An 11,608-nucleotide genomic window follows, 5' to 3' on the forward strand; every position below is an offset into this window, starting at 1 on the left:
ATGTTTCCGGCGAAGAAGTTTGAAGCTTGGAGAGTGGCCGATTGAAGACGCGAGGTTTCCTGGAAGAGAAACTTCGGCGAGGTTTCCTGGACGAGAAACTTTAAGGGGCGACGGACGACAACCACGCTGGACTTTGAGTGAGTGATTCTCGGAAGAGTATCATCCAAACATTTGTTCCAAGAACTTTGGACTGGATAGGTTTTCTATCTCTTTAGTCTTTAAGTGTCTTGGTTGTTCAATGCATGCGACTGCATTGTAGTGCGTATTGTTGTCAGTGTCCATTGTTTCGAATGTGGCTGATTGTACTGTGTAGTATTTCTTTGGTTGGTGACATATTGTATGCAACTATTGTGGAGTGTGCATTCTGGTGTATTGTTTCCGATCAGCCATTATTGAGAATATAATTTTGTTTGTTATCAACTCTCGGCTCTGACTTGTTCTTTGGGCCACAGCCGGCGTCCGCTGGCGCGCCAAAAAGGACCACTTCTAAATTGTCCATGCTTTCGTGGTGCGGTTCGGGGGGCTGATACTTCGGCCCTTGGAATTAGCCCGGCGATCGCCTCCCTAATTAACGGGACCTGTGTGACAATTAATCTGGCGTCCGCGACAGGACCTTTTGGTGCACAGTGTGTCCAAAGTAGTGAGAAAGAGCCTCGAGTTGTTGATAGTGCTATCGGAACGATTTTGTGTGTTGCTCAGTGTTCTCGTTAACGAGTTCAGGAGAGTGTTCCGATATACTGAGTTAGGCAGATAATTTTTGCACGCGGCAAGGTTTCAATTGCGAGACACATGGATCTCGAAAAGTTAGTCGCTCTTGGTGAGAACATGAGTCTTTCTGGCGCCGACCTACGGAAATGGGTAAGCCAGAAGGAGAAATAGGCGGTGGAGAGAGAGAGGTTGGCAGCTGAGAGAGTTAAAGAAGAAAAAGCAGCTGAGTTGGAACGAGAGAGGTTGGCAGCTGAGAGGGCCAAGGAAGAAAAAGCAGCTGAGTTGGAGAGAGAAAGACTGGCCGCTGAAATGGCGAAGGAAGAAAGAGAGCAGCAATTGAAGTTGGAGCTGGAGAGAGAAAAGATGGCAGCCGAAAGGGCTAGAGAAGAAAGAGAGGCAAAGGAGCGACAGCTGAAGAAAGAAAGAGAGCAACAATTGAAGTGGGAGCTGGAGAGAGAAAAACTGGCAGCTGAGAGGGCGAAAGAAGAAAGAGAAGCGGAGATGGCTGAAAGGGAACGGCAGCGGCAGCACGAGATGGAACTCGAGCGGCTCCGTTTGCAACAGCGAAGTGAAACTCCCGTCCAAGCTAGAGTTGAAAGCAGCGAACGGGAAGATCATGGCTTTCGCTTGAACCCGAGCAAGCTGCTCGTAGCGTTTCATGAAAGGAAGGACGACCTTGACGCGTACCTTCACCGATTTGAGACGATTGCAAGGAGCCAGAATTGGCCGGAACATCAATGGGCAACTGCTTTGAGCACTTGCTTGAGTGGTGAAGCGCTCAGTGTGTACGGTAGGCTGACGCCGACCGATGCAGCCAACTATGCAAAGGTGAAAACTGCTTTGCTGAAGCGATTTAGATTTACTGTGGAAGGTTTCCGGGACAGATTTCGGACAGGAAGGCCAGCTGATGGTGAGACGGCTACACAGTACGCCGCCCGGCTTAGCCATTATTTCGACAGATGGATTGAACTTTCAGGGACAGCGCAGGAGTACGATGAACTTAGAGAGCTCCTAATTAGAGAACAATTTCTTACTAGTTGCCACCCAAGCTTGTCGCTGTACTTGAAAGAGAGGAGAGCTAAGTCACTTGAAGACAGGCTTGAATTAGCTGATCAATTCTTGGAAGCGCAAGGTGGCACTAATTTGGCCAAAGTCAAGAAGGAGTGTCCCGAAGATTCGAAGAAATCGGCTCCCGAGGAAAAGAAGCGTGCACCGGAGAGCATTCCGCGATGTTTTCTGTGTAACCGAGTGGGTCACCGTGCTAACCACTGCCGAACTAACTTCACGAGCCCCACGGTTGTAAAATGTTTCAAATGTGGTCAGACTGGGCACAAGGCAGACGCATGTCGTAACGGAGCGAGTCAAACTCACCAGGTATCCTGTGCACAAGTGGCACCAAAAACCGTTGATGACGTCACCGATGGATTCGTAGAGTTGAAAATGGGGAGAAAATTCCTATTGTGCGTGCGGTATTGACAAAACAACAGACAGGTGCTACGAAGGGAATGCCTGTGATGGCTGGAAAAGTGGTGGGAAGGCGTGTAGACGTCTTAAGAGACACTGGGTGCTTCACTGTAATAGTACGAAGAGACCTAGTCCGCGACGACGAACTCACGGGCCAGACCAACCTGATTTACACCGTCGACCGTTCGGTCATGAGGCTGCCTGAGGCCAAGGTCAAGATCGAGACGCCCTTCTACAGTGGAATTGTTTCTGCCTTCTGCATGGATGATCCATTGTATGACGTCATCGAGGGCGCCCGTTCGCCGGACCAACCCGAACCACTGAAAGAGGACCCAGAAATCGATCCACCATCGATTGCAAACCCTCACGACCAACCAGCCACGGCCGATGAGGACGTAGTCGCAGTTGCGGCCCGAGCACAGACCAAAGCTCAGTCGAAGCCATTCCAGCCCCTCCCTGCACCCGATTCCGAGGAGGACCCGAGCTTCAGCTATGCCGAGGAACAAATACAGGACGACTCGTTAAAACCCTGCTTTGCGCAAATCGACAAGGACCTCAGATGCCGTAATAGTAAATGCGCGATAATGTTCAAGCAGGAAGATGGACTGCTCTACAGGTACTATACGGAGAGGAGTGGTCGGCGGATACGACAGCTGTTGGTGCCGAAGAACCGCCGAGAGGCTGTTATGAAGCTAGCCCACGATGGGATAATGGCTGGGCACCTGGGAGCCGAGAAAACCAAGGACAGAATTCAGGAAGAATTCTTCTGGCCCGGTGTAACAGCCGACGTGAAACGGTTCGTGGCGTCTTGCGATATCTGCCAGCGAACTGTGCCAAAAGGAAGGGTGCCACGCGTGTCACTCGGCCAGTCCCCCGTCATAGACATCCCCTTTAAAAGGGTAGCTATTGATATAGTAGGCCCTATCCGACCCCCATCTGGTCAAAGAAACCGCTATATCCTGACTCTCGTCGATTGCGCCACGCGCTATCCGGAGGCAGTTGCACTACCTGGCATAGAGACCGAACGAGTCGCAGAAGCCCTCGTTGAGATGTTCTCCCGTTTTGGTGTACCGAGGGAAATCCTAAGTGATCGGGGCTCGAATTTCACGTCGGAGTTAATGAAGGAAGTGGCACGACTTCTATCGGTGCGCCAACTCCATACCATCTCTTACCACCCGATGGCCAACGCGATGGTGGAAAAATTTAATGGCACCCTGAAGACTATGCTCAAAAGAATGTGTGCGGAGAAACCAAAAAACTGGGACAGATTCCTCGATCCGTTGCTGTTCGCGTACAGAGAGGTTCCCCAGGCAAGTCTCGGCTTTTCACCGTTCGAGCTACTGTACGGCCGACATGTCCGGGGACCCCTGGCGATCTTAAAGGAAGTCTGGACGAACCAAGAGCTGGATGATGAGCTGAAGACAACCTACCAGTACGTATTGGATCTCCGAAATCGTCTAGAAGAGACGTGCCGCCTAGCTCACGAAGAACTCCGAAGGGCGGGAGCACGCTACGCTAAGCACTACAATCGAAAATCAAGGGATAGAGTATTCCAACCAGGAGAAAAGGTTCTCATCCTGCTCCCAACTGACAAAAATAAACTCTTGCTGCATTGGAAAGGGCCCTTCGAAGTGCAGGCGACAATTGGGGACTTCGATTACTCCATAAAGACGCCGAGCGGGCCGAAAATTTTCCATGCCAATTTGCTGAAGAAGTATGCGGAGCGGGAAACGAACCAAGATGCCAAGTCATCGTAGGGGTTATTGACAATGGAGATGAACAGGAACTACCGGTGCCAGAGTTCGTGCAGACAGAAGGGATTACTGACGTCAAGATCTGCCCAAGTTTGACGGACCAACAAAAGGAGGGTTTGGAGAAAACCATGACAGCGCACTCTAAAATATTTTCGAATGTCCCGGGCAAGACAGATTGGGTGGAGTGCCACCTCGAGACAGTGACGGAGTCCCCAGTCCACGTCAAACAGTACCCGTTACCTTTTGCTACGACTAAAGACATCGAGGCCGAGGTACAGCAAATGAAAACACTGGGCATAATTGAAGTCTCGAAATCGCCCTATAATTCCCCCGTGTTGCTTGTGGACAAACCGGACAAAACCAAGCGGTTTGTAGTCGATTTCCGGCGCCTGAACAACCTCATAATAGCAGATGCAGAGCCCATGCCCAGAGCAGATGCCGTTTTTGCCAGTGCCACAAACAAAAGATACTTCTCTAAGTTAGATTTTGTTAAGGGCTACTGGCAAATCCCACTCTCCCAGCAGTCGAAACCTAAGACTGCGTTTTCGACAAAATCCGGTCTCTACCAGTTCTGCTACATGCCTTTCGGGATCAAAACGGCACCCGCCGTGTTCGCCCGGCTGATGCGACTAGTCACTGAGGGAATCCCGGGCGTTGAACATTACTACGTTGACGTACTCATAACAACCACGACCTGGGAGGAACACCTATCCACTCTCAGACAACTCTTCGCTCGAATTCAGGCTGCCGGGTTGACCGTGAGACCGAGCAAGTGTGAGTTGGGAATGAATGAGATTGATTTCCTTGGTCATCACATTGGACAAAACATGCTTGCTCCACTGGGAAAGACTCTCGACAAAATCCAAGCTGCACCCGCCCCAAAGACGAAGCGACAGGTACGCGCTTTTCTCGGGTTGACCAGCTATTACCGGGAGTTCATTCCAAATTACGCCGAGATCAGCGCCCCTCTCACAGAACTGATCAAGAAGGGTGAAAGCAACTTAGTAAAATGGACGACGACACACGAGAAAGCTTTCGCGAAACTCAAGGAATGCATCTCGGACCCTCCCGTGCTCCGCCTCCCAGAATTAACCAAGGAATTCATCCTCCGCACCGACGCTTCCGACACCAGCCTCGGGGCTGTGCTCTTGCAGTCACACGAAGGGACCCTCCATCCTATAGCATACGCCAGTCGCAAACTACTTCCCCGGGAATCATCCTACAGCACCATCGAAAGAGAATGTCTAGCCCTGGTGTGGGGGATACAGAAGTTTAATATTTATCTCTACGGAGTGCCTTTCTTGGTCCAAACTGACCACCAGCCTCTCCAATACATAAAACAGGCTAAACAGCTCAACAGCAGAGTGTTGAGGTGGAGCTTGCTTCTGCAAGAGTATCAGTTCCGAGTCGAGCACATCAAGGGAAGCGAGAACGTTGGTGCCGACTACCTTAGCCGAGTTTGAATGTTTTGGAAGTGTCTGACAGCAGTGAATGCAATAGGCTGTGTTGTTATTGTGTTATCCGGTGTCGAGCGAATCAAAATGTTTGTTACGGTGATGTGATGTGATGTATTGTACAATTGTTGTAATGAATGAGCTTTGTACATTTGTATGGTTTGGAATATGGGATGGAGTGTTGCATTCATGTACCTGTGGCTATATTTCATGTGTTGTGGAATTGAACTAAAATGTACAATTGTATTGAACGATCTATTGTGAATGTGAAGTGTCATGAGCGACGGTTTGTGTTACAGTCTTTCAGAGTGTGTGGTGACTGTTCGCGCTCGTTTGTGTGGTTTTGAATATTATGAGATAATATTCTGAAAGTGGGGGGCAGTGTCACAGAACGAGCGCTAAAAATGGGCGCGCCGCCAAATTCTTGCGATAACCCGCGGGAGAGACGCCGGGAGGTCAAAAGAAAAAAAAAGAAAACAAACATCCAAGGCTCCCCGGGCGCGCGCTCTCCCCTCGGAAGCGTGGCTTCGCCGACGAATCTCCTCACCCCACATCGGCGGCCGAGCAAGCTCGCGAAATTTCTAGAACGAAAGAGGCGTGGTCATGCCGAGTTGAGTCATCCGACGCGGAGGGCATTCGAACCGTCTCGCCCTCTCCCCAGGCTTCGCTGCGTATCGCGCCGACGAAATGACGAGAACCTTCTGGAATCTCGCGCGGAAGGTATTTAATCGAGCAGCCAAGACGAGAGATCAGGAGAAGACGGAAGTTAGCGCCCGAGCGCGTAGGGATTCCGCCGGGTGGTCGGCGAAGGTTTTGTCCGTAGCGACAAAGCGGGAGAAGAAGAAGAGGATTTCCACCTGAGGAGGTGAAGGCTCGAGCTACAGGCAAGAGCGTGTGTCTACCGCTATCGAGCGAAGACGCGTGGCAACAGCTGCGTGTGTGAAGCCGACGTGTTTCCGGCGAAGAAGTTTGAAGCTTGGAGAGTGGCCGATTGAAGACGCGAGGTTTCCTGGAAGAGAAACTTCGGCGAGGTTTCCTGGACGAGAAACTTTAAGGGGCGACGGACGACAACCACGCTGGACTTTGAGTGAGTGATTCTCGGAAGAGTATCATCCAAACATTTGTTCCAAGAACTTTGGACTGGATAGGTTTTCTATCTCTTTAGTCTTTAAGTGTCTTGGTTGTTCAATGCATGCGACTGCATTGTAGTGCGTATTGTTGTCAGTGTCCATTGTTTCGAGTATGGCTGATTGTACTGTGTAGTATTTCTTTGGTTGGTGACATATTGTATGCAACTATTGTGGAGTGTGCATTCTGGTGTATTGTTTTCGATCTGCCATTATTGAGAATATAATTTTGTTTGTTATCAACTCTCGGCTCTGACTTGTTCTTTGGGCCACAGCCGGCGTCCGCTGGCGCGCCAAAAAGGACCACTTCTAAATTGTCCACGCTTTCGTGGTGCGGTTCGGGGGGCTGATACTTCGGCCCTTGGAATTAGCCCGGCGATCGCCTCCCTAATTAACGGTACCTGTGTGACATCCCGTAATACCAAATTTGGTTTAAATGAAGCCAACGAAACGGCCGCCAGCACAACATGAGCGTGGCATGTAGTCACGTTGTTACATTAGACGCATCTCATGATTATCATGTTTGCACCAGTCACATACCTTCGTCATCCATTCACGCTCCGTAATACCAAGTTTGGTATATGTGACGCTAGCAAAATGGCCGCGAACGTATCATGAGCGTAGCTTGTAGTCATGTTGTTACATGGCATGCATCTCATGTTTATCATGTTAGCACCAGTGCCATACCTTCGTTATCCTTTCACGTCCCGTAATACCAAATTTGGTATAAGTGAAGCTAGCGAAACGGCCGCAAGCACATCTTGAGCGTCGCATGTAGTCATGTTGTTACACGATCCTCATGTCATGATTATCATGTTTGCACCTGTATCATACCTCTATCATCCCTTCACGTCCTGTAATACCAAATTTGGTATATATCACGCTTGTGAAACGACCGCGAGCGCATCATGAGCGTGGCATGTGGTCATGTTGTTCCATGACACGCGTGTCATGATTTTCATGTTAGCGTCAGCCGCTTTCGTACGGCATGCAATCATGTCATACCATGCCAGTTTTTCAACGTGCCATGTGAACGAAATCACCGCAAGAGCTGCAGGATCATGAAATGTAAATCATGACATTCATGACATACATGTCATGATTTTCATGTTATGACTAGTCAAATATGTTCCTCATACAGTCATGTTATGCCATACCGAGTTTGGTATCGATACCATCATTGAAACGGCCAGGAGAGCTAAATGTCGTAGGCGGCTAGATAGATAGATAGATAGATAGATAGATAGATAGATAGATAGATAGATAGATAGATAGATAGATAGATAGATAGATAGATAGATAGATAGATAGATAGATAGATAGATAGATAGATAGATAGATAGATAGATAGATAGATAGATAGATAGATAGATAGATAGATAGATAGATAGATAGATAGATAGATAGATAGATAGATAGCCCCGCCGCGGTGGTCTAGTGGCTAAGGTACTCGGCTGCTGACCCGCAGGTCGCGGGTTCAAATCTCGTCTGCGGCGGCTGCATTTCGGAGCGGAAATGTTGTAGGCCCGTGTGCTCAGATTTGGGTGCAGCATAGAGAAAGAAGAAGACAAGAGAGGACACTCCGCGAAACCTGGCCTCAGGAAGTGCGTCACGACTACGTAACGAACTAGTGTACTCACCAAACGTCAGAGGACGCAAGCGCAAAAAAAAAAACAGTTATAATCAATGCAACAGAAGTTATAATCAATGCAACAGAATTGTTTTCACAAAATAATAATTATACGCCCAAATTTGGTATGTTCTTTATACATAAAAACAATTTATCCAATGCACCTTACGCGATTATTTTTTTTTCAGCCGTACTGTCATAAACACCATCCACCCAGCGACAAGCCCATGCATGAAGCTTTCGTCAACGTCGGCTGCTTCGGCGTTTTCGTGCGTGAGATAACAGGTGAGGCACGTTTTCAAGCGAAGCTTGTTTAATGACATGTTGTTGGTCTTGTTGGGTCATTTTTTCAGAAAACGGTTACACCTGCGCGAATGAGACACCATGCAACAAACATAGAAAGATGCACACACACACGTTGCGCTTCGTGTGTGCGAGTTTGTTTCTTACGTGGCGTCTCGTTCACGCAGTTGTAACCTTTTTCGGAAGCTTGTAAGGACTGGAAGGTTCGCTCAAAAGAAAGTTTGTGGCTCTATGCGGCGGTTAGACGGGAACATTGTGCAACGTATGCAGTATAGCAAAGGCGGCACGGCGTCAAGCCGAGGCGATGCGTGCTGCGTCTGCCACGGACGCGAGCGTCTGTGCGCTGAGCATAGCTGGGCAGCTAGGTCGTAGGCTCGGTGCAAAATATTGAGAAGCGTTTGCTGGGCCTCGCATGCTTCACGACGCATTTCCCGAAGGCTCGGAACACGAATAATTCTTGGTGTGCCGGAGGCAAATCTGGACTAGCCAAGTGGCCATCATCTTCGTTTCTTCGCTAGCCTTGTGCCACTAGTGCAAGCTGCTCGCAAATTTTTTTGACGTTTCTAATATGATTTTACCACACAAATTTCAACTAAGATTTTTCTTCCCAATGTACTGCTGATACTGCGTACGTACGAAGGTATTCTAAAGTTCCCAGGCCGCGATACCATTGCATTACAAGGGATAGCGGCCTGGAAACTTCTGAAGATCTTTGTACGTGGTCTTGACGTATATCTTTGTAAGTCAGAGTTTTATGGGTCAGAGATGTATCACTGGTATTGTATTGTGCATCGATTAGCTAATCATTCAAAGGGGTTTGTTGGTACACTTATGACGTGCACATATCTTTTTCGTAATTTGACAGCGAAGCATCCACTTACTAACATTTTCAGACCGCGCTGATGCCATGCCGTCCGGCGGTCCAAGCTACGGCAGCTACTGCTGTGTATCGTGGTGCTTCAACAATGGCAGAACCCACAAGAAGCCTGGGACGAGCGTCTTCCGCATACCACGGGACGGCAGGTGTGTTAAAGCTTTTGTATGGTTTGCATGTCTTTAGGCTTACTGTTCGTACTTGCTCAGTGAGGGTAACAATAAAAAATCACTATTCAAGCACTTCCCCTTTCTGCTGATAGTTCATTGCCAATGCAGGATAAAAGCATGGATGCAGTATGCTGGACGCGATGATCTCCTGAGTAAGCCGGCCAGCCTATTGTACGCAACGTACAGGGTTTGTATATAGCGACCATTTTACTGCTCAAAGTTTCATGGACCCTGGGCACACAAGGCTTACAAGAATGGCTGTTCCCAGTGTGCAACCAGCTGCACCATGTAAGTGATTGACTGAAACTCAAATATGTGCAATAGCAGCCGCTTGTATTGAATCAGTGGCGACAGTTAACCGCGAAGATCTTTGTAGCCGATGGAGAAACCTCACTATAGAAGTAACACTTGGAAAGTCTTAAATTTTGTGAAATGTGGGCTATTACCTTCCTAACAGCAGCTTTACATTTCTGTCGTTTTTTGATGCTCTTGACCTGCGCAACTTGTTTTGAAAGACTTTAAAAAGGCTATTTCACGTTATCTTCAAGCCTGAGTGCACATGTACATATACCTTTCATCGGTGAAAGCTGGCACTGTTGATAATTCCAAAAATCACAAATTACTTGTTTCCTAGTTGGTGCCTTCTCTTTTCTTCCACGTTCGACCAATTTATGCGTTTGAAAGAGCTGTTTAAGTTTCCCCATGCTACAAGCTTTGTAACTTGTACCAACTGCACATATATGCACGTTCTCCGAGCGTCGCTTCAAATAGTGACTGTGACATGACTGCAGAAACTGCACTGCAAGGTGCGGATGAGCTTCAGTTTGTGTTATTTTAAGCCTCTTCTTGACACATTGTCGTAATTTCATTTCTTCAGGACCTGCGGTAGAGGCTTCAAAAAGCGGCTCCCACACATTGAGGTGCCCCGATGAGCAGGGTGCGTTCAGTGTCGCGATTTCTTTTTTTTACCCAAATTGACTGTTGACCAAACCTCTGCAGGTGGCAGCTCCCTTGTAGCTTGTGAAAGAATTTCTGCTGACTTCGTCTTGCCGGAGAAAACCTTAACCAGTCGTTCAGCTGTCACAAAAGAAACTTGTGTGACCGGTAAGTTGTATGTTCACTTCAACACCAGAGTGGATTGATATAGAGACTTCCGCAGGCCGCTCGCAAGAGTGTTCCGACAGCACTGTCCGAGGCACTGAACAAGCTTCACAAGACCCTCCAGAAGACGTCTCCGCCAACAGCTCCACGCCTGAGTGCCCTAGAGAAAATAGTGACTATGCTTTTATTGCAGCTGTTTTTAATGTGCTATTTTATGTTTAGGACATTTTGAGGAAACTATCCTCAAAAGGACACTACGTGTGCACTTGCAAAATGTGAGGGTGGGCTCTCAGTGGTTTTCGTTTTTTTTTGTGCATTGTCAATATTGTGAATGGTTTGTTTTTAGGTAGTGGAATCGAAAACTTTGCACCACAGAAAGTTGTGCACCTTGGGTCTGAAAGAGCGAGGAAAGTTCTCGTATGGGATTAGTTGTTCTTCGCTTTTACATTCATTTTTGTTTATTGCAGTGCGTTACTGTGTGCCAGCAACAATGTCTCCATCAATGAAGTACAAGCAAACCATTAAACATCTGCAAGCCAAAGTAGCAGCACAGCGAACCCACCAGTATTTCACAATGCTCAAAGCATACCACGTCCCCAGCAAACTTTTTGGGAATCTCACTGTGCCATCAGAAGCAGCTTTTGCACACGTACAACAACTTGAATCTCACTTTCTTGCCATGATTGAGGCCACTGCACATCTCCTGAAAGTGTGCGATGTTTTGTATCACCATCTGTCAAGTGTTGACGATTTTCATTTCTGCTCTGCTGGGTGTCGCGCGAAGTTTCTGAAAATGTTTTGCCGGGTTCGTTTATGTTGGCATGTGCGTTTTGTGAACCGAAACTTAGATAGGGTTAGGTTCCAGTCTTCAATCTTGGGCATACAGCTTGACAAGTTCAAAGGTTAGCAATTAGCGGCGGGTTTACACTAAAGTATTCGAGTTGAGCCGAATCCTGCAATAGCTTTGTTATGTTATTACTTCGTTACAGCAGACTTCATTATGGTCTTATATGCTTATATTCA

At 47.9% G+C, this 11,608-nt stretch overlaps 1 long non-coding RNA gene across 1 annotated transcript; it reads left to right on the top strand.

Annotated features, from left to right (window-relative positions):
• Nucleotides 1–9,108: 9,108 nt before the first annotated feature.
• Nucleotides 9,109–10,801, top strand: LOC142817374 (uncharacterized). Its single transcript, XR_012895197.1, has 3 exons — nucleotides 9,109–9,772; nucleotides 10,362–10,588; nucleotides 10,644–10,801. It is a non-coding gene; the product is annotated as an uncharacterized LOC142817374 (long non-coding RNA).
• Nucleotides 10,802–11,608: the final 807 nt, after the last annotated feature.

This window comes from Rhipicephalus microplus, chromosome 5, assembly GCF_043290135.1.
Source record: "Rhipicephalus microplus isolate Deutch F79 chromosome 5, USDA_Rmic, whole genome shotgun sequence".
Classification (NCBI taxonomy): domain Eukaryota; kingdom Metazoa; phylum Arthropoda; class Arachnida; order Ixodida; family Ixodidae; genus Rhipicephalus; species Rhipicephalus microplus.